This window comes from Rhincodon typus, chromosome 1 (genome assembly GCF_021869965.1).
Source record: "Rhincodon typus isolate 14 chromosome 1, sRhiTyp1.1, whole genome shotgun sequence".
NCBI lineage: Eukaryota > Metazoa > Chordata > Chondrichthyes > Orectolobiformes > Rhincodontidae > Rhincodon > Rhincodon typus.
In genome coordinates this window covers 163,511,148-163,537,620 of record NC_063332.1, presented here as the reverse complement: position 1 = coordinate 163,537,620, position 26,473 = coordinate 163,511,148, and the positions used below count along the sequence as shown (strand labels likewise).

Here is a 26,473-nt window from a genome sequence, read left to right as displayed (position 1 = left end):
AAGGGCATGGGCTAGAAATGGGCTTTTTGATTGGCCAGATCTTCACGGACGTACGGAGATTCCGTCTCCTCATTGGAGAATAAACCATGGCCCACCCCTTCGTTCATTTACATACCGAAAGCGACTGACCAGAAAGAGCTTTGAGACTCCAATAGTGCGGAGGGGGTGGTCTAAACCCAGTGCACCTTGTACTTAAAAACATTTGAAAACAACACATCTGACGGCGACTTTGCTTCACTGAGCTAATTTAAGGCTGGGGTTATGCTTTAAGGATGCGAATTGACCGAAAAAGTCCCATTTTACAAGAACCCTACGGCTGGCCTTAGGTGTAAATTGAACGGGTTTCTCAAGGAACGTGCCGATTAAATATGTTTTATGTAGGTAGTGATTTAAACAAACGTAAAGGTACAACGAGACAGTGGAGACAGATGCCACCGTGGTTCCAGTGGCCGGCAACTTGTTATGAACGTGTCAAGTGATCTAAAGTTTGGGGGGTGGGGCACTTACGCCTAATCTTTATCTTCCTCGCCATTATAACGTTACGAATTAAAATGGTGATTTTCGAGGGAGAAGTCTACAATTGGTTTCAAAAGAGATCTATCGAAATCAAATCAGTCGTGGATGAATTAAATTGTGATGATAATGCATGCTAGGATCATTCGCCCTCCTCCCCACGAACGCACTCTTCAAGCCTGTTTATTCAGAATTAGTCGTTTATAATGAACGCTCAATACTCAATGTTCCTCCTTGTTCGGTCACTGACACTGTTCTGTTGACTTAGATACCTTTCTGCTGCCTCACCGTTAATGGACTTCAGAAACGATGGAGACTTGATTTTTTTGTCGGAATTCCAAGGGCAGAAAAATATTTTTCCTTGATTATCTGTTCTGAGAGCCATCTGAAACTATTTTGTTGTCAAAGTATTTCGCCTGCAATAGGGTTCAAGCGGTGAAAATGAAATGAACGTACATTGTGCCTTCCCCCACTCTCCAACTCACTAACAGCCCTAGTTCAGTGCTGGGGATCATTTATCGATTCTCGTTGGCTTTAGCATTGACAACGCAGTTGGTTAAAGGGATTTTTCATTCTATTAAAACAGAACTAAATACCGAGAACAAAACCGAGCTTCTAATGAAAATAACAGTGAATACAATCATAATCTGTACAATTTGTGAAACAAAGCAGCATGTGTCTTATATCGATAGTAAACACCACAGCGACCGTGTTACATAATGTACACACTTCTGCAGAAAATGACTTTGGTGAAATCCTTTTCACTGGATTAACAGTGAAATGCTGTACTATTTAAGAATATTAAGCTAGTTAAGAGCGTTTTAAAATACTTGAATGAACAGCTGGTAGACTTACATTCAAAATACTGGACCAACATCTTCCTGTTTATAAGGAATTCTGACTTGTTGCTAAAATTGGAACAAATTACGCCTACAATTAGTGGTAGATATTCATATGAGACAACATTATGATGTTTATTTCTCCAAATTATTGTCTTATTTAACGAATTATATGGACAGTTCGTACTCAGTAAAACCTATATATTCTATAGATGGGTGTATGTATTCCATATTTATCTATTGGGTGTGCATAAATAGCACACGTGCAAAAATATCCACATCCAAATATTTGTTACTATTGCATTTAGATGTGTTCCAGAAGAATATCTCATTTATTACAAATAATGACTTTTGTAAATATTTTGATCAGACAATCAAGATATCCTTCTTTTATTGTATTTTGTTTTCATAAGGTTTCGTGATCTATCCGGGTATGTCTTCTGACAATAGATTCCACCGCTCAAGCCTCAGTTCACACCAGTCAGTAATTCATCTCCATCAAGCCTTCGGCTGTTCTGACTTCAAGTCCCGTGGACTCTGCAGCGAGTTGCAGCAAACCGCCAGCAACAACACCACACAGACTGGCGATCCTCAAACTTCTGCACTGCACCGAAGGAGGTTCGTATTTCTGCGCATTTCCAGTGAAGCCAATTCTTTGCCAAGGATGAAAACTGGAAATGTATCAGAAGCCGCGCAGCTTCAGGCCCGAACACCTCACCAGATACGGGTTTAAACTGAAATGTCCTCGTTGGTGACCCTTTCACAATGACTCCTGAGTAAAACACAGAGCTATCTTCGGTAGCGCTTTGTCGGCGAAATAACAACTAGTTTTAATGTCAAATAAATGCCTATCAGCTGTACAAAATTTTACAAGAGCTATATAGTTTATTCGAACCGTCTTTGGCATTGGGGAAGATTGTCGAATGAATGTGACATTAGAAGGTTTGCTTACACTGTGTGTGAGCTGGGATGCCCTCACACTTGTAGATTTGCAGACGAGCGCTGAGTCGCTCATATCGCGACACCTAGCGGATAGAAAGTCAAGCTGTCTCAAAATGCTGACTTTCCACTTGTCTGTGAATACAATTTTGGAAAACTGTAGCTCTCATGCAGCAGTGACCCTATCTCTAGGCTGAAAGGCCTGCATCCAAGCCCTTTTTGCCCAGGTGTGGGGGAGCTGGGGGGTGTGGGTTGTGGAGGAGAGGAGTGTTATAACATGCCCCCCAAAAGGCCGATTCAGAATTCATGCATTCAACACCCACTAAACCGTTGGTTTTTCTGCTGATTATAAACAGCAGGAAACGCGTGAGCTGTTAAAACGCGCGCTTTCCTAATATCCATTCCCAGCTTTCTGCTGGAAATACAGAAGTGGGAAATCTGACCCCCGCCCTGTAGTGGGGGTGAGTGGTTGCGGTAGCGGGGTGTTGAAGTCATAAGAGATCAAGCCCCAAGTTGACAGCATTAAAGTGCGGTGCGTGCTCAAAAAAAAAGAACCTTCTGGAGGTACGGGGCGCGGGGGACACACAGACAATTGATCATCTGCTGAAACGTGAGGTTTGACATGGTTCGGATGCAGGGTCTATCATAAGTTTGTTGAGAGCTCTGGAACTGAGCTAAGCGTGTTGCTGATTTCAAATTTACTGAAATATGAGCTCCTTTTTTATGTCGAAAGGATTTGAGGTTAATATTTTCAGATAAGAGAGGGCGCAGTGATTTTACTCCATCGCTTGTGAAATATTCTCTGTTTGGAACAAACGGCGGGAGAGAACTTTTGTCGAATTTGGCCTCACTGGGAGCGATATTGGAGGCTGCGTCTGTTTAAAGTTGGCATTTGCAGCAGAAGGCGAAACAAGACAGAAAGGCCACTCGGTCGGATGTGGCTTGCAAGCTGATTGCCGGTGATTCGGTTGATCATTCAAGGAGGTGTGCTCCCATTAATGATTACTTCATTATTAACCTCAATAATCTGCTAGTCGCTTCCCGGAAAAGCGAGCGGCCTTTAGCTTCCCTGCTGAAGTCAATCAGGTCAGCATCGCCTGACGGCTAGTCCATTGAAAGCTGTGACCAGGAAACTAAACTGGCATCCCGGATCGCTTAATCGATGGTGCATCGTAAATTCCTGGGGAATCTTGACGACAGAGAGATCACCACTGGGTAAAGGGGCGAGGCCTAAAAAGGCAACAAGACACCGATCTGAAAGTGTGAGCAAGTCACTGTTGAACTTTTTTCTGAATTTTCTGAATTTTTTCTGAAAGGTCTAGGCCCGAAACGTCAGCCTTCCTGCTCCTCTGATGCTGCTTGGCCTGCTGTGTTCATCCAGCTCTACACCTTGTTATCACTGTTGAACTCTTTAGCTTTTCAAATCTTTTCGCCTTTTGCCGCCCAAACCCCGATAGCTAGCGGCGCGTCCACAGCAGTGCAGAGGTATCTTAAATTTTTTTGGCATTTAATATTTTGCATTCGCGTTTTACTTATTGGTTTCACAAGTGAACATACATTTTTTTAAAAAAAAATGTCTGGGGTGGGAGATCTCAATGCTTCATATTCCTGAAGTCATTTTGTTGAAAAAAAACATTTTACCCTCTCTCTCTCCGAGTGCATTGGGGGGAAAAAAACTGGTACTTCGAGTCTCGACCTCCGTATGAGCGTCTAGTGCTCAGACGCGGTGTACTCACCCTAGCACTGGGTTTCATCGAGATTCATAGCCGTTCTGTGATGAACTCCCCCTGGTTCGCTTTTATCGGGCAGGGTGTCTGTACCTTGCGCTGCTCTCTGTTAATGTTGTACAGCCGCTCGCCTCCAAGAACCTGTCGCCCAGCGCTTCCCCAACAATTACAAGAATTCATCTCGAGGATTTACCCGCTGACAAGCTACATCATTTATATGTCAATAACAGAGATTGCCGGAGAAACTCAGCAGGTCTGGCAGTATCTGTGGAAAGAAAAACAAGAGTGAACGTCTCGGGTCCAGTGACCCTTCTGCAGAACTGCCGAGTTTCTCCAGCAATTTCTGTTTTTTTTTGTTTCAGATTTTCAGAATCTCTGTTCTGTGTTTTATTTTGTTCCTGTATCAGACGTACTCGGGTCGAGATAGCACTCTGCTAACTTGTCCGCTCTTGCAAATTGCCCGTTCGGAAGTTCAGGGTCACTGTATTATATAGACCACTAAATTCGGTTAATATATTTTGAGATCGAACCCGGATAATGATACAAATAAATTGAGGGGCTAGCTTTAGTATGGAGTGCCCTTTTTTGAATATGAAGATGCAGGTAGGGTTTGTAACATTGTCAGATCTCGCCTTGAGAAACCTAACTGGCTAAACATGTTAACGGTCCCAGACCCATTCGACCTTCTCCACATTATTTACGAATCATATCGATGCTGAACGTTATTCTAATCGATTTTCTCTTACAGACAGTGCTGCTTGGGTTTATTTTACAATCTTCTTGATAAGTCCGTAAAACACAATTTGATAATAAAAAAAATAGAAAAGGTACAACATACCGTGAACAAGATCGCTTATGATTTAGCAGTTGGACTGAAACCCCCGCCGGGACAGGCCCAGTTTTCAAGCTGGGTGAACACAAAGGAAGGAAATTGATGAATAATAAATCGATAAACGATAGAAGTTGGCAGGAGCTGGAATATAAAAGCCAGCGATGGCATTTAACTATATTGTACTTTGCGCCAGTAACTTAATTCGCAGAGATATTTGGCCTCGCGCTGTTTATAAGTAAGTGAATAAGTGAGTGTCGGCAAATATAGTTGGGGTTTGCTGGAAACTATCTCCCCTGGATTTAGCAGGAGATCAATAGGCGTATTTTTTATGACTATTTAACCAAAGGCTGGTGGTTACAAGTTGACCGAGTGTTAATTACCCCCTGTCAGCACCTCAGTGGGACCAACATTGACTGGCAAAGTGCTAAAACGTCAGTCAGCAGTTTTTTTCTCTCTCTCACTCTGTATCACTCACCCCTCGGGGTGACCGCCGTCATTATTCCCAAAGACAAGCGCCTTGTCGAGATTATGTAAAAGCAACAGCTATCTAATTGCCAGTGTTGTTCAGAGAGGCAGCTTTCATTATTATCAATCTTATTATCTCTTTTTGTATCTGAGGAACATGTTAGGAATTTAGTCGACACAAGAGGAACAAGGGAATATAGCCAGATTCCATCCAGGCGTAGATTTATCTCCGTCTAATTTCAATGACAATGTTTAGAAGCAAAATAGTTTAACCATTTTCTCTACAATTGGATCAATTTAGGGGGAAAAAAGAAATCAATAACCAAACAGCAATGGGGTCTATTATCTGCCCAAACGGGGTTATGTCATCGGGTACAATGTGAATGAGTGACTGAATATAACTCTCGAGCTGATTTAAATCAGATTTAAATGGCCTCAGCCGCTAGTTCTTAGAGCAGGTAAAGGGATCAAATTGTTGGTCGTCATCAACATATGGAGCCTCATGAAACCACACAGGGTTTTCCACGCGGCGCAATTTATACACTGATTTGGATTGCGCCCCGTCATCGCAGAATTTACATCCAACATCAAAAAAAAATAAAGTGCGGCTGAAAACCGACCCAGAGCGGCGCACTGCCCAGAGAAAGACCACTTCACTGTCTAGTCATTGAGGCCCTGACGTTTAACACAATCCGCGATAAATCAAACGTGAGATTGGCCGTTTCGGGAGCATTAGCCAAATGTTTAATTACGGATTAAGAGCGGTGTGAGGAGAGTCACGCATTATAGGCAGTCAGTAGTTTGCGCGGTATCCCGGGATAAGGCATGTCATCTGGAAGGACCATTACTGATCCACACTACACCTGTCTGAATAACTCACATTGTTCAGCACCGTTTAACACTATTGTGTCTTAACAAGATATTTTTGGACTCAGCAGTTTTTACTTTGCTTTATTTGCAGTTATGAAAGGCGTGTCAGTACCGAATTTCACTCCTATAATATCATTATGCGGAGGGGAATAATCAAATAGTTAACATTTTGTGTTTTAGAGACAGAGGGATAATAAAAAACCGACCCAATTTATATTATTATTGAAAAAAAATCATTCACACTACTATCTTCCCAAACAACAGCTGGATTCTGCACTGCTTCTGTCTGCAAGTGAGCAGCTACAGGGCGAGCCTGGGTTGGAAGAAGAGGGTCTGATGTGAGGAGTAATATTCCCTGGAGATTTAGAAAAAAAGGATTGAATTTGCGGTTCAGCAGAGCGGGCGACGATCCCAGATGTAAGCATCTGCCCACATCATCTGTAACAGCTCCAAAAAAATTCTTAATTCTCAATTCTCGAAAGTGGTTATTCTTGCTTCTTTGTGAATGTGACTGCGAGGTAGACAGAGAGAAGGATATAAGTCCTCACAAGTTGTATAAAGACACATGCGTTCTCAGGGAGAGGGTACATCAAACCTGCAGCATGGATGGAGTACTGAACACGGAAAGGTTTTAGACTCTCTCTCACGAATCCCAGGAAGCTCAGTGGCCAGAACAGGTTCCAGACCTGATCAAACCTCAAACTGTCACCTCAGTTCATGGCCCACTGTGAACCCCCCAATCTCTATTTCCAACCACCGGCGGTAACCTAACGATTGCATTTTGCCAAAAAGAAAGACTGAAATTGACTTAATGGGATTCATTTCAATTCTGAAACATGCTGGATATTTTAGAACACGGTCACTCAATTGTGTAGATTCGGTTTCTGTACGAAATTTATTTGCCCTAATATCAGTGACTGAGGTAATCGGTCTCCGTACTGTTCCGCACCGCCCTCTGACTAGTCGAGTGGCCAAAAGATTTTGGGAGGAAGAAATTCAAACCTTAACATCAGCACCCCCCACCACCCCCCACCTTCCCCCAAACTCCATCTGACACCTGCAAATGCCAATCCAGGATCTGAGCAGACAAATTGAAACTGGCAATCCAGCACAAAAGGAAGTTGCTGGAGAAACTCAGCAGGTCTGTGGAGAGAGAAACACAGTTAACGTTTCGAGTCCAGTGATCGGTCCTCACATTCCAATGTGTTACTGAGCGTGTGGTGTACGTTCCCAGACGGCTTCTTTTGGTTGGGGCATTAAAACCGAGACCCGAACTGCCCTTACATGTGGGATGTAAACGACTCCATAGCAGTCCTTTGAAGAAGAGCAAGCATGGTATCCTCAGAGATAGTAAGAACTGCCGATGCTGGAGTCTGAGGTAACAGTGTGGAGCTGGAGGAACACAGCAGGCCAGGCAGCATCAGAGGAACAGGAAAACTGACGTTTCGGGTCGGGACCCACGGTATCCTCTTGTCCGCACCAATGTCAATCATGTAAGCATCTCCAACATTTCAGCACTTCCAAAGTAATGCATTGAAAGCAAAGGCAGTGGGGGAGGGGGAAGAAACGCTGTATAAATGGCGTTGTAGGTCAACCCACAGCAGATGGACTGCAGCGGTTCAAGGCGGCAGCTCACCACCACCTTCTCAAGGGCAACTAGGGATGGGCAATAAGTACTGGCCCAGCCAGCGACGCCCACATCCCACAACATGAATATAAACTAAAAAAAAAGTCTTTTCGTTTTTCTAACTGGGCAAAGAGATGAGGAGGACTCAGTGGTAACCACTGGTGCCTCGCAGTACCAGGGACCCGGGGGTGATTCCACCCTCCGATGACCATCTGTGTGGAGTTAGCACATTCTCCCTGTGTCTGCGTGGGTTTCTTCGGGGTGCGCCGGTTTCCTCCCACAGTCCAAAGATGTGCAGGCTAGGTGGATTGGCAATGCTAAATTGCCTGTAGTGTTCAGGGATGTTTAGGTTAGGTGGGTTAGACATGGGAAATGCAGGGATAGGGGAATGGGTCTGGGTGGGATGCTCTTCGGAGGGGCGGTGTAGACTTGTTGGGCCGAATGGCCTGTTTCCTCACTGTAGGGACTCTATGAACTATGAACTCAACCTGAAACCGTTCACATCCCAATATTCAATATCCTTGAGCAAATTTGTATTTATTCTACATTTCAACTTATATTGTTGTAATCATTTATATACCTCAATTGAAGTTTACACATGTTCTGACCGCGATAATATCACAACAGAAATGGGAATGCTAACAATTTTTACCTTCCTGTTTTGGAAGTTCTCCGCAAAAGATCCGTATTTCTGCAAAAAGGAGAAGAAGTACGAAAGCAGAGGAGGTTAGTGAAAGCCTCAATAAAGGAAGAGAGGGAGCGCCATAAGTGCGCGCGGAATGAGAGAGAGCAAAGCAAAACCAAAAGAAACAGGATGGCAGTGAAATGAAATAGGAGAGCAACTGAAGCAGAATCGAACTAAGCGCCTGAGACATTTTTGAATCAGAAACTTAACTCGCCTGAAAGTTTCCTGGTGAGATCCAGATTAATACAATTGAGAATCACTGGATTACGTTGTTTTGTTCATGTTATGTTTTATTTCCATTTAATGTAAAGAAGATCAATTGGCCTGAGTCAATCTTGAGCAAGGCTAATTAAGCGAGTCATGTATCTTGGGGAAAGAAACCCAGTGTTAAGCTATAAGACAGTTACACTCATTGCTGGCAACACCCAATGAATGCCCAATGTTTACAGGCTAGTTACAGGGTTCACTGACCACTTGATTTTATATATTCAACAAGTATTGCTTCTTTAAGTTGGTATTTTACCTTCCAGTACTTATTCTTAGCATACCTTGAGCAGGGTGAATTAACATCTGTGTATTTTCACTGAGTTAGTATGGTTGCATGTGCCCTGAAGCGTACTTTTTTTTGACTAAAAATTCACACAATCTGAGTGACTGTATAACTGATGCATTGAAAATTCAAAAATGTCATTCTCAATGGTGCTTGCTGTACACAGGCATCTAAGATGAATTAAAATAAGTTAATAAATAAAGGATTTTAGACCAGAGTTCTCGGACAAATATAGGAGACTGTACTTTCATTTAGTTAACCGAACTATTTGTATTTTTTAAAATTCACAGCATATTGCTAATACAATTAAGGCAAAATTTATTATCCATCTGTTATTATACTGAAAGAAAACAAGAAAGACATTTAAGTAATATAGGCCTTTCACAATTTCTGGAAACCTCAAAATATTTTAAAGCCAATGAAACACTATTGCACTAAATAAAAACCAAAAGAACTGCGGATGCTGTAAATCAGGAACAAAAACAAAGTTGCTGGAAAAGCTCAGCAGGTCTGGCAGCATCTATGGAGGAGAAAACAGAGTTAACATTTCGGGTCTAGTGACCCTTCCTCAGAACATTCCTTAAACACTATTGCACTGTTCAATTTGAAACATCACGGTCAATTTGCCACAACAAGGACCCACAAGATCCCAACAAAACAACCTGCATTTATGTAGCACCTTTTCTGAAGTAACATGTCCAGTGAGGGATATTCAGACAGAAACTGATACTGAGTCAAGGGAGAACAGAAGACATGTCTAAAAACCTGCTTAAAGAAGAAGATTTGAGGGAGTGTCATAAAGGAGGGGGAAAATGGAGAAGAAAGAGATATAGGAAGTGAATTCCATTGTTTCTAATATTACCACCAGATAATGCCATACTTACTTAGATTTAGTTCCTCTAGTTCCAAGCAGAACAATGGGCAGCATCCGGCCCGAGTACATCACAATCTCTTTCACCCAATTCCAGGTGGGATCCTGCCCTTGAATGTTCTCCATCAATGTATTTTGGCAGGTTTATTTTGGCTGGCCATGTCTACTTTTTCCATCTGCTCATGTCCATTCTACTGCAACTCCATCGGGATGCACATCCAGGAGATGAACCATGTGTCCTGCCAGTCAGTCTCATCATTCCCATCCAGATGATTAGTGTCATGGGATCTTATGGATGCAGAATTATTGGCCAGCATGTCACCAAAGATCCTTAGACAGCATCTTCCATTTGGAGGACAAGGGCAGCAGATAGATAGGAACACCACCATCTGTACATTCCCCTCCAAGCCACTCACCAACCTTACTTGGAAATATATCGCTGTTCCTTCACTGTTGCTGTGTCATAATCCTGGAATTTCCTCCCAAGGAGCATTGTAGGTCAACCCACATCACGTGAACTGTAGCAGTTGAAGAAGGCAGTTCATCACCATCTTCTCAAAGGCAACTAGGGATGGACAATAACTAAGCCAGTGACAACCACATTCCACAAGTGAATAAAAAAAGGAGCTGCCAGATATCTTCCTGAATAATAACACTGATTTACATTAATGCATTCTCATCCTCCCATATACATACAAGAGAACGAGGAGCAAGCAATGCAGATAACAATGAGATTTAAAGGAGAGCAGGGTAGGGTGAAGACAGCATCAAAGAGGCAAACTGGATTGAGATTTTGAAAAAAAAGACAGCTGGCAATGCTACCTGGCTTTGGAGGGATTTCCAATGAGCAGGGGTGCAAGATTAACAACAATGGAAATAAAAGAGCTAATCCACATTCAGTATTTATGTTTTTTGAGATGGTGGATATGGGATAAGTATTAGTAGCAATTAATTACCATTTCCTTTTTGTTTTAGCAATATCACATACCCAATTTGAGGCAGTATGTAGACATGGTGAAAACAATTATTTTTAAGATGAGAACAGTCACTTCTGACAACTGAAGATTGAACAGAGTGCATTTTATCTTCACATAACCAAAACAATAAATAATTGGGTAAGTAATGTAGTAGGAGCCTTAAACCTCAATGGGAGATAGAAGACCTCAAGACAACTTCATAAAAGGCCATACAGTAATTCTTAAAATAGAGAACAACCCACTCCATTGTAATTAAAACTAACCAAAAGATTCTGATGATCAAATTTTCAGGATATAATTACCTAGGATAATATGGTAATTAATATCCTTGGAGAGTCTGATTCTATTGTTCAAGTTCAAGGGCACAAAACTAAAATACCTATATTCACAGAATATACTATACATAATTTAACTAATTTGAATCCACAAAACTTGCACTTATACAGTTTAGACAAATTGTATAAATGTCTGAAATTAAACATAAAATTACAGATTAATTTTCCCATTACCCAATAGACAATAATATATAATACCCAGTTCATGTATATACGTTGTAAAACTCCTACTGAAACACGTTCATTGATTTCCAATTTGATGCTGGAATTTTAATGACATTTATCCTGTTTCTACCTAATGCTAGACTATCATTTTGACATTGAATTGTTATGATCAGGCAAGCAGCAATTGAATGAATCCTCACTTTTCCCTCTTCTCATTTGACTGTAACAGGCAATTTTGTTTAAAAATGATATTCCTTGTCAATTTCTATGAGAACTTACGTGTTCATGTGATGTGATTATACAAAACACAAATTTGACCAATTTTTTTTGAGTTTAATAAAGCTTTGCAAATGCAGTTTTAGTCAGATGCAAGATCAAATCAGTTTTCTGCAGTCAACAAGCTTACTGTGAACATACCCCACAGATTTGGCTAAACACAACCAAGTGATTGATGTAGACAACACAGTTACATAGTTATTCAATGACTTTGTTAATTATTGACAAGTTGTGTGAGCATTTTTCATTCTAAGCACATAACTTTACATTGATAAATTCCATCAGTTGTTACAAGACTGATATTTCTTTTGTTCTGTTGGTTAATGGAACTGTCGACTATCCTTTTACTTAGTCGATTTTGGTGCCAAATTCTGTGCATCCAATTCTTTCAATACAAGCCTCCAATCATTGAATAGAATAGTCTCAGCTTTTGTTACAATGTTGATTTTGCTATAATCAATACAGAATGTCTGCAACCCATCCAGTTTCAGCACCGTCATGATAGTTGAGCTTGTGCTACTATGAATTTGATCATGCACCACATCTACTCAAACACTAGAAGGTCCGGTTTCAAATCCCATCTGTTCCAGAGGTGTGTAATAACATCTCTGAACTGGTTGATTAGAAGATAGTTATAAATGTAAAAACCTGATATGGAATTATTTGCAGTATCACAGCAGAATTACAAACACTACTGGAATTGAAATACTTGTTTCAGTTAAATAAAATTTGTCAGAAAATGATCAAATAAGTCATTAGTTATACTAATAATTAATACCAACAATAATCTTTATGGGCACAGTGCAATTATTTGAATCAAACAATAAAAAGTGGTACTGACGTGATGAAGTGTTAATCATTGGCCTGTTTGAAAGCCTGGATTTAGCATTCAAGTTTGGCCCTAACTTCTAATTAAAATGGTTCAAACTTGCCTCAAGATGTTGAATCAGAAACCTGTGTGTTGGACATGTATATGCTGAGTAGGCACAATATTTGTGAAGTAGTAAAAAGTAGGCTCCTTGCACTCTTTTCCACTAAAGAAAAGCACAGCGTGCTCTAGTGAAGTCTTGACAAAGTGTTCTAGAAAGTCTCCTGATGTGGTTCAATAGTTCCTCATCTCAGCTCTCAATGACCCTGAAGTGGTGATTATCCCTTTAAGTAGCACTTGAACTCAACATCAACACCATGCTTATACCCAGAGAGCTGGTTGTTGTTCGAAGAAGGCATTAGGACAAGTGATAGCCACCAAAATGTTGAGCAACCTATAATGAGCACGAGCAGAGATTTTAATAACAAAAACTTACATTCATACAGCACCTTTAGCATAGTGAAACATCCCATGGTGTGTCAAAGGAACGTTATAAAATAGGTGCATCACAAATCCACATAAAGAGACATAGAGAACATAGTTTATTTAAAACTAAGATTTAAAGGCAGGCAGAAAAGCAGGAGGAGCACAGCAGGCCAGGCAGCATCAGATGAGCAGGAAAGTTGACGTTTCAGGTCAGGACCCTTCTGAAACGTCAACTTTCCTGCTCCTCTGACACTGCTTGGCCTGCTTGTTCCTCCAGCTCCACACTGTGTTATCTCTGACTGCAGCATCTTCATTTCTTACTATCTCTGAGAAAAGCAGGAGGGACTCGTGCTGATGGCTGGGGCAGTAATTATTCACAAGTAAGTAAAATGCCAAATCGTAATGGCAAGTGGGCAAAAGGTTCTGTAATTCCTATGGCACTTGTTCAGCCCCATACTCCAGGCACCATATTTAAAAGCCACCCAGACAGCACCTCATTCTCTGCAACATTACCCTGCAACTTCTGCTCATTATCCTCATCCACCACTGGAGACATCAGAGACCAGGCAAAAGCAGTGCTATATTTTAGCAATGCCATCCTCAACCTTCTCCCAAGAACTGTTCACTACAGAAGAGAAGTTTATTTTCCCTATGGATAGCAACAAGAAACCATGCTGACTGGCAAAGGCAGTCTGCAATTTCAGCACTTGTGGGTAGCTCAGAAATACCTGACTCCAATCCCACAAGGGGACGCATGATCTGTTGTATTCTGCCAGAGTATGTGCCACTGTCCTACACAATACTTCATGCTCCTGTGAGTAAGCATTATTAAGCTGCCACTGCAGAGGATTGTCACAGATAGATTAGACCATAGGACCTGAAATAGGCCATTCAACCCATCAAGTCTGCTCTGCCATTCAATGAATCTTGGCTGATCTGTTAATCCACAATTCTACACTCCGGGCATATTAAAAGTCTGTTTATCTTGGCCTTGAATATACTTAATGACTCAGCCTCCACAGCCGTCTGTGGTAAAAGAAAATCACAGAATCATAACCCTTTGAGAAAAGAAATTCCTCCTCAACTCTGACTTAAATGTTCAATCATTATTCTGAGATTATGCTCTCTGGTCCTACACTCCCACAAGTGGAAACAACCTTTCCACATCTACATTGTCATGTGCTCTAAGAATATTGTATGTTTCAATCAGGTCATTGTCTCATTCTTCTATATTCTAATGAGTAAAGGCCCAACCTACTCAATCTCTCCTCATTAGACAGTTCCTCCATATCTAGTATCGGCCCCTGAACCTTCTCTGCACGACTTCAATGTCAGGATACCTTTCCTTTGATAAGGGGTCCAAAACTGGTCACTGTAATCCAGACATCTCCATTTGATGTTTCATGTGCAAAAAATGTCTATCAATTCATTACAGTGACAGTGTAGCACTACTGGCACTACAGTGGTACTCCCTCTCACAGATCTGCCAGGATTCACACTTAAGCCGTAAAATGAACTGCAAAACTCAGCAGTTCATGCATTATCAGGTCATTGACTTTTCATCATGAAATGGACTCATCTGATAGCTTCTCACCAAAAGCCAACATGAGACAAAGATACATTACAGAGTACTGTCTTTGGAGCTGAGACCCTTTTGAGTTCAGTCCTGCTTATTTGACTTGTTCAGGTTTGCTGGTGTCAACCAATGTAGCTGCTTTTCTGGAGCAGGCTTGTTGGCCTAGTCACAGGCTTGTTGGCCTAGTCACAGGCTTCACCTCTAACTATATAGGTGTTTAACAATAATAAGCCAGACAGCATAGAACTGAGATTTGTCATGAGCTGACCAACATAGAGAGGGTTCATCTGTAAGACTGAAATTTTGGGAAAAAAAGAGGACTTTTTTCTGATGGAACAAGTTAGATTTGCGACCAAATATGTTTCCCATTTACGGCTACCGAGATTGTGCCCGTGAACATAATTCTAGTGGCCTGGCGTGTCAATAGATATTTATTTTGGGTGGTATGGTGGCTCAGTGGTTAGCACTGCTGCCTCACAACGCCAGGGACTGGGTTCGATTCTACCCTTGGGCGACTGTAGATGTGGAATTTGCATGTTCTGTGTCTGCACGGGTTTCCTCTGGGTACTCCGGTTTCCTCCCACAGTCCAAGGTCTGCAGGTTAGGTGGATTGGCCATGCTAAATTGCCCATAATGTCCAGGGATGTGCAGGCTAGGTGGATTACCCATGGGAGATGCAGGGTTACAGGGATAGTGTACAGGGGCGGGTCTGGATGAGGTGCTGTTCGGAGGATTGGTGTGGACTTAATGGGCCAAAAGGCCAGCTTCCATACTGTAGGGATTCTATGATTTATAACATGCCATAGAGTCATACAGCACAGAAACAGACCCTTCGCTCCAACTCGTCCATCCTTACCAAGTTTCCCAAACTAAACTAGCCCCACTTATCTGCATTTGGCCCATATCCTGCTAAACGTTTTCTATCATGTACTTATACAAATGTCTTTCAAATGTTGTAACTGTACCTGCATCCACCACTTCCTCTGATAGTTCAGTCCATTTATGAATGACCCTCTGTGTGAAAAAATTTGCTCCTCAGGTTCCTTTAAAATCTTCTTCCTCTCACCTTAAAACTATACCCCATAGTTTAAAACTCACCCACCCAAGGAAAAAGATCTTTGCTATTCATCTTATAATGCAAATTATATCCCTGCTGAATATGATTGGGGAGCCTGATCTACTGAACCTTATTGCAAACATTTAATAGGGGAATAAGGGATAAGGGAACCCCAATAAGGGAAATCAAATAAGGGAACCAGAAATCTTTGCACCCCAACCCTCACTTTAATTCCCACTTCCATCCTTCTCAAAACTCTAGGTGGACCTGGAAAATCCCACCCATAATGTTAGAAGGCCAAAAGCCTTGTCAAAGAGCTAATTTTTAAGAAGGAAAGTGGGATAGAATGGCAGAGAGGTGTGGGAGTTCTGGAGCTTGTATTCTGGTGCCTGAGGCACAGTCACCAATGGTGGAACAACTGCGATTGCAAATGCATATGAATTCAGAATTAGAGGAGTGCAGATTAAGTTTAGGCAGTAATCATCTGTTTAACAAGCTTTAGGACAGCAGTGTCTAGCACAAAGATGAAAAAAAAACTGCCATAATGAAGAAAGCCTGGATAAATTTTTGCTCAGGAACATGAAGCACATGTTAATGATCTGGCTGCAGCACAAAAGACATTTTAATGATTGGACCACTGCAATGCATGCCCTTATTTGCCCACTTCCTACAATGAACCTCTTTCGACTTTTTCTTGTTCCCTCCTACACAATTCTTCACCCTGCATCACATTCCTCATCAGCAGTTATCACCCACACTCCTTGCACATCATCACCCTCTCACTGCTGTGAATATTATAATCCTCACCTCATCTCTTCTCAGTTGTTGGATCTGAATCTCCCTTCAACTCAATTCACAGTTAGCCACTTACCATAAAGGCTCTGCATCCTCATAACTATCACAAGCACCATTCATTACGTTATTCTATTACTTTAGCAGGAGAAGCAGGCATATAATAACAGGTAGAGAACCAGGACTGGTCATTGCCAGAGTTTACGGAAGTTTGAATTGAATTGGCTTTATTGTCACAAGTACTCACATGAGTATAGTGAAAAGTTTACAACTCGCCACCTACAGCACCCTCTTAGGTACGAAGGTATCTTGGTACAGAGTCTTAGATACAAAGCAGAAAAATAAGGAAAACAAAGTTAAAAAGTTAAACAGTACAGTCCTTCCTAATATATAGTGGAAAAACAAAGAAACACAGCTAACAGATCAACATCAGGAGGAACACAGGATACAGTAGGCATTTCTACCGCACTGGGCATTGATAATTGTGATTCAGGCAATTCCTAAAAGCAGAATAATAGAATTAGCCTTTCATCTCCTCATTTCCGAGCCCAACTCCACCGTCAGTCAACCTCAGTACATCTGCCAATATGTTCATAGGCTTCTTGTGCAACAATCTCAAGTATCTTTATTAAACCTTTATGCTGTTTTCATTGCCACAGGACCTTCATATGTAGAACACAATCCCTTCCCGACAGGGGAGGGCAATGTTTTAGAAGAAGACATCATCTGAATAGTCACACTGGCTGCACCAGCTGGGAGGCTGGTACGTGGGTATATATAGATCAGTAGATGAGCCTCACAGCACTACGATAGAGGTGGAATCAGCTGACAGTATTGTTCTGTGTAATCTCTCCTCTGCAGGTGAGAAATATTGAACTCCTTTAAGTATTTAGAAACATAACATGGAAGCATACCAGCAGGAAAGATTAACCAAGTGAGGCCTTGATGCTCATACCAGACATTTTATATTCTTTATTGACTTTCAGCATCTATTGGGTGATTTCACAAGGACCCTACAATCTACAATCCTTCATGGAGGGAGTGGCCATCTCCAGAGACGTAACAGCCAGACCCACACAGAGCAGAAGTTAATGCAGAGAACCTTTTATGGCTCTAATAGAGGAGTAAGATGGCCAAAAGTTCTGTGTCTGATGATGGAACAAGAGATCCTTAGGAGACCAGAAAGAGGGGACCAAAAGTTGTAGATACCAATATTTTGTATGAAGGGGTTGATAAGCTAAAGGAAACCAAGAAGCACTGGAACTTCAGCAACTTATAGACAGCAGAGCATTAGATGTTGAAATTTCTGTTGGATAGAGATCAGGAGACTGGGAAAGAACATATTAAATAAGTTGAGCCTGGAAATGGTGCAACACAGGAAATCAAAAATAATGCAAAGCATAATAAGAAGCAGAAACAGCAGTAGACTATAACATCCCACAGACATGCTCTGTCATTTGATACAATTGTGGCTGTGCTACTGCCAGAACTTCATTTTCTTGATCTTACAAATGTGGGACTTTACAAGATAGCTATGTTCAAAAATGTCTCTTATTTTAATTTTTTTTATTCATTCACGGGATGAGGGCGTCGCTGGCTAGATAGCATTTATTGCCCATCCCTAAGTTCCCAGAGAGCAGTTAAGATTCAACCTCATTGCTGTGGGTCTGGAGTCACACATTGACCAGACCAGGTAAGGTTGGCAGTTTCCTTCCCTGAAGGACATTAGTGAACCAGATGGGTTTTTCTGATTCATGGTCATCATTAGATTCTTAATTCCAGAGTATCTGAGAAAGGTTAAGCATATTCAAGGCTGAATGGAACTTGGGTAAATCAAAGTCTATGAGGAGTGGGCGGTGTTAGATTGTGGAGATTGATACCGTTATTTGATTTTATTTGATTTATTGTTGACACGTACTGAAATACAGTGAAAAGTGTTGTTTTGCATGCTCTACAGGGAGATTGTACCATACAAAGTGCATTAGATAGCAGAACAGAGTGCACAATACAGTGTTATAGCTGCAGAGAATATGCAGAGAGAGAGAGATCATCATTAATAATATTACAATTAGAGTGATTCATTTCCCAGCAAAAATGGAAATCGTCAAAGAATCATCAAATGTTCCATGGTGGGATTTGAACACAGGTCCCCAGAACCTTACCTGGGTCTCTGGATTAACAGTCCAGTGATAATACCCGTAGGCCATTGCCTCCCCTAATGTAAAATATAATATCCTAGAAAGGAGAATAATGTGCTTATATTGTACCTCTGTCCAGAGACAGGCCCATGTGATCTGGTTGTCATGGGGAGAAAGAAATTCAGACACACTATTGAAAAGCAACCAACAGTTTACAGACCTTGACACAGAAAATGGGACAATTATCTTCTACAGACAGTGACACAGAAACAGAGAGTAAGGGTCAAAGGAATTACAACAGTGTGGAGGAGCAACAGTTACTTCTGTGAAGTGAAGGAAAAGATAATCTTATGCTAGCAAGATGTTGGTGAGAGTTGGTTCTCTGTTTGAAGAGAAGTCAACAGAATAAACAAGACCTCTGGAGATTTAAGAAGCAAGCAATCAGTGAGGTTGATGGAAGTTGGTTCTGGAATATTCAGACTGGAAAAGGACACTGGAAAATTCAACCTGGTGTGGCAAGGAAAAGTGAACTTACTGACAACTGGATAATCTTGTGCTACAAATGTTCTAGAAGTGTCATGTAAAGCTAGGAAAATCTCATTTGACACTGTATCTTTCAATTGTGTTATTTAGTTAAAGTGACAGTACCTTTTTAGGTTAGTATATTAAGCAAATTTTAATCAATGCCATACTGAGCTTTGAGATTACTATAGTAAGCAATTTTTAAACTATGCCAGAGTGATCTATACTGATTCTAGTTCATTACAGTAAAAGTGTTAACATGTAAAATCTTGTTCTTTGATGATTTCCATTTTTGCTGGGAAATGAATAACTCTAACCGTAGTATTACTAATATTGATCTCTCTCTGCACATTCTCTGCAGCTATAACACTGTATTGTGTACTCTGTTCTGCTACCTAATGCACTTTGTATGGTACAATCTCCCTGTAGAGCATGCAAAACAACACTTTTCACTGTATTCAGTACATGACAACAACAAATCAAATAAAATCAAATAACGGTATCAATCTCCACAATCTAATACCACCCACTCCTCATAGACTTTGATTTACCCAAGTTTCAACTAACTCAGCCTTGAATATGCTTAACCTTTCTCAGATACTTATAAAACACATTGCAAAAGGAAGATCAGAAGTCAACGCAACAGTCTTGCATTAATCAGAACTAGGATGCCAGAAACAAGGTTTGAAGAAAGGGACATGAATGGCAAGGCAATTGCCAAAATGGTTATCTGCGGTTGGAGCTGGAAGACATGGGTGAGGTTTTAAGTGAATGCTTTGCATTTATGTTCATTGTAGAGAAAGGTGATGCAGGCAGTGAAATTAGAGGTGGGAATCTGTGTTATACTTGAATGAATTTGCAATTCAACAAAGGAAATATTAATGGTTTTAGCAGGCTTTAAAGTGGATAACTGCCCAGGTCTAGATGAGGTGTATGCCAGGCTACAGTGGTTACAGAGTTATTGAGTCATAGAGTTTATAACAGCACAGAAAGATGGGAAATGCTGTAGGAATTTGTAGGGGCTCTGGCATTAATTTTCAAATCCTCTCTGGTCACAACAGGGTTGCCAGAGGACTGGAGGACAGCTAATGTGGTACTAGTATTCAAGAAAGGTGGTAGGGACAAACCATGAAACTACAGGTCAGCAAGTCCATCATTTTTGGTAGGTAACTACTGGAAACAATTCTGAGGAACAGAATTAATGTCCACATGAGAGGCAAGGTTAATCAAGGACAGTCAGCCTTTGTAAAGGAGAGATCATGATATAGTCCACATGGAGTTCAGTAGGGCTGTGACAAGGTCTTGTATGGCAGACTGGTTAAGAAGCTAAGGCCCAATGGGATTCAGGGCAATTTGACAAATTGGATCCAAACTTGGCTTAGTGTCAGGTAGCAGAGAGTTATGTGGAAGGGTTTTTTTTGTGATTGGAAGCCTGCGTTCAGTGGCATACCATAGGGTTTGGTGCTGGGTGCCTTTCTGTTTGTTGTGTATGATCTAGACATGAATGTAGAAGGTATAATTAGTAAGCTTGCAGATGACACGAAAATTGGTGACATGGTAAATAGTGAGGAGGAAAGCCTTTGAATACAGATCGGTAAAGATAGCCTGTTCAGATGTGGTGAAGAGTGGCAAATGGACTTTAATCCTGAAAAGTATGAGGTCATGCATTTTTGGAGGACTAATAAGGCAAGGGAGTATACATTGAATGTAGGACCCTAGGAAGTACAAAGGATCAAAGGGAGATTTGTGTGCATGTCCATAGATCCTTTAAGGCAGCAGGACAGTTAAATAAGGTGCTTAAAAAGATAAATGGGATACTTACCTTTATTAGCCAAGGCATTGAATACAAGAGCAAGGTGGTTATGAGGGAGCTGTATGTACCATTTGTCAGGCCACAGCTGGAATACCGTGTGCAGTTCTGGTCACCACACTATCAGAAGGTTTTGAGTGCACTAGAGAGCATGCGAAAAAGATTCACCAGAATTTTCCTGGGCTAGAGTGATTCAGCTATGAAGAGACCAGATAGAATGGGGTTGGTTTCCTTAGGGCAGAGAAGACTGAGGAGAGTACTGATTGACATGTGCCAAGTTCTGAGTGGCATAGACAAGGTGGATGAGGAGAAATTTTCCCTTTGCAGAGCAACAATAACCATGAGACACTGTTTAAAGGTAAGGAAAAGGGGGTTTAGAGGGGAACTAAGGAAATAAGCTTTCACCCTGAGTGTTGTGGGTATCTGGAACTCACTACCTAAAATGGTGATAGAGACTGGAACCCTAAAGACATTTCAGAATTATTTAGATGAGCACTTAAAATACCAAAGTGTACAAAATCACAGGCCAAGTGCTGGAAAATTAGATTAGAATAGATGGATGAATGGTGACAGGGGCAGAGATGATGAGCTGTGCTGTTAAAAACTCGATGACTCAATGACTCTAAAACTACTGTTAAACCACTCTCACCAGTATTTTCTGATCATTATTTTTCTTCACCTCTACCTGTACTTATTCTACTTCCTGATCCTCTGAGACAAGATCTTTTCTAACTCAGTCCTTGTATCAAACTTTATCATCAGAGCTACTGCTGCCTTTTTATTTGTACTGTAAAAGCACATTGGAAAATTTAATTTTTTAAAATCAGTTTGTATCCATATCTCTTTAATTGCGATAATTGTGGGACAAATCCACTGGGTGTCAGAGCTGGTTGAAGTTAGGGAATCTTTATTACAAACATGCAGAGAAGAGCTTCAAAACTCATCAAGTTCTCTCTGTGAAAAATCAGTTATACTAGGATTTATTTATACATTATTTTAGGAGGAATTGAAATAGTTGGTCCGGAACATTCTGGCTCTTATCCGGCCTGCTTTTCTGTATCACTCCCAGACTTCTCTAGTAACTCTGGGATACATATTTTATTACATCTACACAGACAGGCAGACCTGGTCAAAAAGTACCGAAATCAAAAACAGGTTGAGCAGCATGAATCCCTTCATTCTTTACATCAATCTCTTCTGTTGGTGCCTGGACAGATTATAATTGCTCCGTGTGGGCAAAATTTAAAATGACTGACAGCATCCAGGACTGTCCATGGATCCTGCTTGACTCTTATGGGGATTAAGATTTTAGCCCTGTTTACAACTCCAGTCAGTTTAGGACTCTCTTACAGTTGCCTGACTCTCTCTTTGCCAGACATCTGAGTGATATCCACCCAGCCCGAGAATGTGAATGGCCACATTAAATGCTATAAATAAATTGTACTGATATTCCTCTTTTAAGTTACATAACTCAGGGATATTCCTTATTATTTTGCTGGAGTGTTATTAATTTCTTGCTGTTTGCAAATAAAATAAAAGCAACAGATTGTATAGACTTAAAAGATTCTCCAGTTCTTCTTTCATCTATATCTATTGTACAGATAATTCTTATTAAGTATAATTTCTCCTTAGCCTTCAATTATCACAACCAAAAAATCCTTTTACTTTCATATTACTCCCTTTCACCAGTACCACTTTGATTGTCTTAAAGTCGGTTTCTCTATAGACTACGTGTTAGTCCCTTGATTATTTCAGACATGTTTTCTTAGTATTCAGACACAGTAATCAGTTTGTTATGTAGTGGTGTATGTTTGAGACCCATTCTTCAGTGCAGCTTCACCATACCCTGCTGGATGTTTGTTATTTCACATGTGAGAAAGTCATATCAACGCATTTACACTACTATCCTAATAGCATGTGACACATACTTGATTTCCAAGCGATCTTCTCAAAATATTAAAGAAGCTGTCTCCATTTCAACATCTTTGCTTATTGTCCCTTGCACAGTCCTAATGTTTTAGGTGACTGCCAGACAATCAAATTCATTTGTCTTTAAAAAATTCATTGGTAAGGACACAATCATCTTCAAGAGAAAGCTATCAACTTATTATTTGTATTCTTTTAGTATAAATTAGGTCAATACCAAATTGATGTGTTTCAATGAACTACACTCAAGTTTAGTTATTTTGATTCACATGCCAACTCATTCAGGAGCCCTGGAGAAATTTTACTTACAATACAATATTTTCATACTATCTTTAAAACAGAAAACACACAATCCCACATGTTTCCAGACATTACCACATTTTATTCTTGTTATTCCTTATTTTAAATGACATTTAGTTTTCACAATAATAAACTGCTGATTATCCTTAATACTTCCTTATTTTAACATTAAACCAAGTTCAAAAGCAATGTTGTCAAGCTGACAGATCTTGTTAACGTTCAATTTATTTCTTCCCAAAGCAAATGTTCCCTTTTTTGATATACAAAAAAAACTTAGGTTGTTTTTCTTTTAGTTTTTATTTGAAATTAAAACTTAATTATCCCCTTGACCTCAAGTAAATTTCCCTTTTGAGTGTCTGAATTTATAACTCATATCAAGGTATTTTATGAATTCAAATTACAGAAACAATTATGTCCAGGCTTTGTGGTTTTAAATGGTGTTTTTTTTTTAAAATCAGAGACATGAATGTTTGTTGTCTCAGAAAATAACAAATGGTCTGCATCGTTAAAGCCAAGGTTCTAAATTGCAAAGCCTTGAGTCTAAGTTTGATGTCAGTCAAGCTTTTGAATATCAAAGACCCTTAGGTCCTTTGCTATTGTATCAATATTTGTTTGGCCTAGGATACTTGCGTAAAAAACACAAGAAAACAAAATCCATTGTGCCTTTTATTAGAAACCCAATGGGTCAATAATGTCCAACCATAACTATAAATATAAAAACTTCAAATTTAGCGTAGTCTAAAATATACTTTTGCAACATAGATGTTGTGTGGTGAACGTTTGAAATAAAAATCAGCAAATTAAGTTAACTTCTCTTTGTTTCTCTGACGTCTGAACAAATTTTTAACATTGAAAGAAGTCTTGTGACACCTGTAGTTACCTATAAAAGAAAAGCACAGAAGGCTCATTCTATTTGAGCCAGAACAAATTTGTGCAACGGTATAAAATCTTAAGCTGTTAGTGGAAAGGATTAATTTTACTGTTTCCTCAATTTTCCAGATCTGAATTCAATCTGGAATTCTATGAAACATCTTCAAGACTTCAGGTTTAACTTCATATTTTGGAAACCAAACTGTAGTATTTTCACAGCTTATGAAAGTTGATTTTAACTCATACTTAAAGTTATGCTTTCGTCCAATAACATTTCTCAGCACAACAGCACAACAACTCATAGCAGTGACAAGACCCAGCTCCAACAATAACAGTGTAAACTTTTCAATAGATACATCATCCAACCCACATAAGTTGATTGAATGATTGAACTGCACAGAGGCCAGTATCCCATCACCCAGTCACCCTTTATTGACTTGTGCAGTGGACACAATATGGCTATATATATTTGATTATAATCCCTGGTTATATATTTTTTTCCTGAACTGAGGAGATTCTAACCTCCTGGTTATACCTTTTTTAATATATTTGTTTTTTCTACACTGCTTACTTTACCCAGTACCCATATGTGTGTTTAGGTGTGAGACACGGTTAAAAAACACCAGGTGTGCAAACAACTTTACCACCAGGAAAAACACCCATGTGACAAAAGCATTAGTATCAAGAAGAGCCCCCAGAGGCAATGCCTATGTGAAAAAAAAGTGAAGGGGAGGGTAGGGATCAAATCAAAATGGAGTTTGTGGGGGAAATAAAGCACTCCATACCCTGCGATGCCCACCTCTCCCGAAAGGCATTGAGTGCATCGGTGCACCCCGCGTACTCCGTCTCCAGGGACACCCGGGCGCGGACGTAGCCACAGAAGAGGGGCAGGCAGTCGGCCATAACAAACACCTCCACAGCCCGAGGCCTGGACCTATTAATGGCCAGCTTAGCTAGGTCCAGGTGCAGACCCACGAGGAGATCCTCCGACCAGCTCGCGCCCCCCACCCCCTGTACCATGTACCCAAAGATCAGGAGCATGGGGTTGAAGTGCAGCCAAAAAAAAAACAAAAGGAGGTCTTTGAGCTAACTGAAAAGGGAGTGCAGGTGCCCACACCCAATGTATACATGGTCCTCGGATTCCACAGCACAGCAAAACAGACAGTTGGGCTGGGAGTCTGTGAACCACCACAATCTGCAGTTACATGGGACGGCTACATGCAACACCGTCCCCTCCAGATCCCAGAAGGAAAGATTGAGGACTCCCGTGTAGAGGGCCCTCCACTGGGGATCCCTCCCCCTGCCTGGTGGCAACTGAGCACGCCAAGGTATGTCCAGGTGGTGGATGAAGAAGAGTTGGATGCTGTGTTGCAGCAGTCTGTATGGGGCCCACCATTTTTAGAAGACACAAACGTGAAATTCTGGAGGCGGCTCAGGTTGTGGGGCACAGGCTCCCAGGGGAGGTACTGGACCCTGGGGCCAATGTGAAATTCTGTACGCGCAGACAGGATCCTACCGCACACATGAGCATCTTCCAACTGGTACACAATGTCGGGTCCAAGCACTACCTTTTTAAAGTGTTGAATGGCGCGAAACAGATGGCTACCGCGACTGTGTGCGCCAAATCCAGCCCAGGCCTCCACCACCCAGCACGTCCCCAACTCTGCAGCCCCGCAGCCACAGCCCTCCCCTCCGCCAGCTAGTCAAACCGGCAACTACAGAGGTGCAGGCTCTCTGATGATGGCCGCCACACCTGCTGGAGGATAGGCACGACGTGAATTGACCACACTTCAGACAGTGATCAGGTTCCTGGTAAAAGACAGGTAGCGTCCTGAGGGTGACCTGCAAATCATCACGGTCGATAAACTGGAGCTGTGTGTCGCAGTTGAGGGTACGCACCCGGTGGAAAAAATACATCACCGGGGGCACCACTGAGGAGGACGCTCAATGTAAAGGTATCCCTGCAAGGTCTGAAGGTGGAAAGTCACCACCTGGGTATGGACACACACCAGCAACTGACCACCCTCCTCAATAGGGAGATTCAGAACCTGTGCCATGACCCAGTGCGTCTTTTTGTCCCACAAGGAATGAGCCAACGTTCTCTGGATGTCAGCGACAAAACCAGGAGGAGGCAGTAAAGGGACCAGCCAGTCCCACAACATGGAGGCCACCAGCTGGTTTATGAGCAGCACCCAGCTCCTGTACAACAACACCCGAAACAGTCCTGTCCAGCGGCCTGGGCAAGCTGAGACTTTGGCCTCCAACTCTTACCAATTCACCCCCGGCCAGGATTTCTCAGCCACGCTAAGGTAGACCCCCAGATAGAGGAGATACGTGGTGCTCCAGCTGAACCCCCTGTAACTCCTCTGGCCGAGAGTCCATCCGCCATGGATCAACCAGGATTCTGGAACATTTAGGCCTGTTGATCTGGTGGAATACACCACAGAGCACACCGCTTGACACTCGCGCATCCTCCCCAGGTCGGCTGGGCTGGTGATAGTGAGGAGCACATTGTCG

General features: G+C 41.4%; 1 protein-coding gene and 1 long non-coding RNA gene across 2 annotated transcripts in view; one reads left to right on the top strand and one right to left on the bottom strand.

The window, feature by feature from the left end:
• Positions 1 to 26,473, bottom strand: part of LOC109918329 — an 859,583-nt gene that overhangs the window by 574,974 nt on the left and 258,136 nt on the right. The gene's annotated exons all lie outside the window — the stretch shown is intronic.
• On the top strand, positions 3,187 to 9,214 carry LOC125484245. Its single transcript, XR_007263084.1, has 3 exons — positions 3,187 to 3,553; positions 6,450 to 7,678; positions 8,481 to 9,214. It is a non-coding gene; the product is annotated as an uncharacterized LOC125484245 (long non-coding RNA).